Raw genomic sequence first — 3,831 nt, 5'->3', positions numbered from 1 at the left:
CTGTTATCCTGCATTAGTGTGATTACGTAAATAGTTTCTGCAATGTTCAGGGTAGTATAACTGGTGGCTATTTTGACTGCCCAAGAAAAGAAAATCTCCCTCCCTCCCTCCCTCCCTCCCTCCCTCCCTCCCTCCCTCCCTCCCTCCCTCCCTCCCTCCCTCCCTCCCTCCCTCCCTCCCTCCCTCCCTCCCTCCCTCCCTCCCTCCCTCCCTCTCTCTCTCCCTTTCTCTCTCTCTCTCTCTGTCTCTCTCTCTCTCTCTCTCTCTCTCTGACTCAGCACTATCTGCAGCTGCTTTCCCTCTCCTCCCATCCCAAACATTCCATTCTCCTCCTCCCCTCCTTCCTTCCTCCTCCCCTCTCCTCTTCCTCCCCTCCTCCTTCATGCCTTCAGCCTGTCCCTGGCTCAGTCATATTTGTTTATTAGTAATACTTCTAACTTGGCAATCTTTCTAAAGATAACAAAAACATGTTTAGGAATGGAAAGATGAACTGATTCTGTTTCCCTCCCTCTCTTTCTTCTTCCTTTCCTCCATCCCTCTCTCTCCCTCTACTGTCTCTCAATCTCTCTCTCTCCCTCTCTCCATCTCTCCCCATCTCTCTTCTCCTCTCCCCCCTCTCTCTGTTATAAACATTCCTGCTCCAGATGTCTCCAGTGGTTCTCATGTTTTGGGAACATGGGGACATGGGGACAAACACATCCCTTGCTGTGCCTATTGTACGTGTGTGTGTGTGTGTGTGTTTGTGTGTGTCTGCAGTTGTGTGTGTGTGTGTGTCTGCAGTTGTGTGTATGTGTGTTTGTGTGTGTCTGCAGTTGTGTGTGTTTGTGTGTGTGTGTGTGTGTGTTTGTGTGTGTCTGCAGTTGTGTGTGTCTTTCTCTCATTCTCACACTTCTTTTCTCCTGGGAAACAGGAGAATGTCAGATATTTACAGTATATCTAGAAGAAAATATGTCAACTTCAGAACCACTAAAACATCAGAAGACTGTTTCTCATGCTCCATTTCTCTAACTCAATTAATCATTCTTTCCCACTCTCTCCCTCTCACTCTGTCTCTCTCTCTCCTCTACATCTTTCCCGTAACTCCAGTATCATGTCCATTCCAGATACTCGGGTGCCCCCCTGTGGGTAACGTGGGTACTACAGCCAGAGAGCAGCAGTACCAGAAGTCACCTGCGGGGGCGCTGTGTCACCAGATCTGATGGTGCACCCTGACAGGTTTATGGGACCTGGCAGTAAAACAACCTGCTGCTGTCTGAGTACAAAACCTCCTCTTCTCTTCCCTCTAGTCTACTCCACTCACCTCTCCTCACCCCTCCCCTCTTCTCCTCACCTCTCCTCCTCTCTTCCTCCCCACTCGTCCTCCCGTCTCTCCTCTCATGGTTACATAAGTCCGTCAGGCCAAAGCCCCAGGACAAAGAGGTTGCTACGGTAACAGAGTTCCAGTCTCCCCTAATTGAGTTGTGTGTTCTGGAGTCCTGAGGTTCCCCTCGAACAAAGAGAGGATTGTACCCTGTCGAGAGAGAGAGAGAGAGAAAGAGAGAGAGAGAAAGAGACAGACAGAGACAGACAGCCAGAGAGAAACAGAGACAAAAACACGTAAGGAGGGGACTGGGTCAGGGAGACAGAGAGAGGGAGAGAGGGAGGGGAGGAGGAGAGACAGAGAGGGAGGGGAGGAGGAGAGACAGGGAGAGGGAGGGGAGGAGGAGAGACAGAGAGAGGGAGGGGAGGAGGAGAGAGAGGGCTAGATGTTTGGCTCTGGTTCACAGGGCTGGTTTTATGACTCCTGGCTTGTTGCTATGCTGCCACACTACATCTCTCTACCTCTCCATCTCTTTTCTATTTCTCCTCTCCCCCCTCCCTCCCTCTACCCTCATCCGTCTCCCTCGCTCTCTTTTCTACTGACCAAGTATGTCAGTATGTCAACCCAGTATTAACCTCTCTCTCTCTCTCTCTCTCTCTCTCTCGTGTCACCAGTGCTGACCTCTGTACTTGTCTCTCCCAGTCTCCCTCTCTGCGCTGTGAGTCTTTAGAACACAACACACACACACATACACACTCGAATACGCAATCACAACACACATACTGACACACACCCCCAAACACATAATCCCTTTTTTGTAACAAAACACTTATAGCCACAAACTACAATACAGGACACTGTGTGTGTGCGTGTGTGTGTCAGTGTGTCTGTGTGTTGTGATTGTGTATTTGAGTATGTGTGTGTGTGTGTCTACATGCAGTAGTTATTATATAACTTTAGTTTGGTTGCTTCCCAATTAACACACAGTAACACACAGAACATCAGGAAATAAATGTTTATTGATCTAAACCCATCAGGCAGTGGATGTAGTGTCTACCAGGTGATAAATACATCATGAGGAGGAGGTCTGGGTCCCAGAGGAACGGATGAGTGGTTAAGGTCAGGTCACACTCGGTCAGAAACCCATCAGACACTAAAACAACAACACACACACACCAGACTGTCCTCGACATCGCACACAAACACACACACACACACACCAGATAGGCGCTTCCTGCTGTCAGGTGGTCAGGATAAGATAAGGTAATATAAGAGAATGGCTGGACGGCAGGTGGTCTAACAAGGTCTAGAATGCCTCTCAAAGTTCTAGAATGACTTTCAGAGTTCTAGAACGCTTCTCAGAGTTCTGGAATGTCAGTGATTTCTATCAGTCCTAGAATGTCAGTGATCTTTCAGTTCTAGAAAGTGAGATCTTTCAGAGTTCTGGAATGTGGATGAATCTTAACAAATCTGGAATGTAGGAGTTCATACGAAGCAAAAGCTGATAAGATGGCACATTATATACAATACCACCCTGGTAGCAAAATACTGACCCTCTAGTTCAAGAGCAGAAGAGAAGTACAGAGTAAAACAAGTCAAACGTGCTTATAAAAGAGTAGCAAGGAGATTAAAGGTCTTGCTCTGCAAACAACATCAACATTCTCACAACCACGTTATATACAGTGGAGAGAAGCCAACTCTACTTCACTACAAACCTGCACGTCCAGGTGGACACACAGCACCTGGACACAGCCTCTTTCACACCCTGGGGGTGGGGGGGTATGTAGCTGGGACTGGTTAGGGGGAGGTTGGGGCAGGGTGGTGATGGGGGGTATGGGGGCCAGAGGGGGGCGTGGGGGTCAGTCTAGTAGTGCCTCTCCTCTCCGTAGAGCCCCCTGTACTGGTGGTGATTCTTGTACCCCCCTTCCTCCTCCTCCTCCTCCTCCTCTTCTTCCTCCTCGGGGCCGTTGCCGTGGTGACAGCGAAGCTCCGCCTGGTATTCGCTGTCGCTGACCTCCGAGCCGTTGGTGGCCGGCGTGCCCAGGCTGCCGTTGCCGCGGTAACCGGTGGTGGGGGAGGGGGAGGCGGCGGTGGGAGAGGCGGGGAGGAGGGGGAGGAGGAGGGGCAGTACTTGGGGTCGTAGACCTGCCTGCCCAGCCCGTACACGCTCATCCCGCTCTGGGACGCCAGCTTGTTGGTGCCCATCTGGAGGGAGATGGTGGAGCTGTCCAGCGGCTGCAGAGCCGTCTTGTGGTCAAACACGCCTCGCCGGGTCCCTGGGGCCGACATACCTGCCTGGGGGTGAGGGGGGAGGTTAGGACCTTGGGGGACAATACTGTGTGTGTGTGTGTGCATCTCTGCTAGTGTGTGTGTGTGTGCATCTCTGCTAGTGTGTGTGTGTGTGCATCTCTGCTAGTGTGTGTGTGCATCTCTGCTAGTGTGTGTGTGTGTGTGTGTGCGTGTGTGTGTGTGCATCTCTGCTAGTGTGTGTGTGTGTGTGTGTGTGTGTGTGCATCTCTGCTAGTGTGTCA

The 3,831-nt window shown here is 51.0% G+C and overlaps 1 pseudogene; it reads right to left on the bottom strand.

Moving 5' to 3' along the window:
* Positions 1-2,307: 2,307 nt before the first annotated feature.
* LOC136958766 (calponin-3-like) overlaps positions 2,308-3,831 on the bottom strand; it is a 9,750-nt pseudogene continuing 8,226 nt past the window's right edge.

Source organism: Osmerus mordax, chromosome 16 (genome assembly GCF_038355195.1).
Source record: "Osmerus mordax isolate fOsmMor3 chromosome 16, fOsmMor3.pri, whole genome shotgun sequence".
NCBI classification, from domain to species: Eukaryota; Metazoa; Chordata; class Actinopteri; order Osmeriformes; family Osmeridae; genus Osmerus; species Osmerus mordax.
Note: the sequence above shows the minus strand (reverse complement) of the source record. Positions and strands in the feature narration are given on the sequence as shown.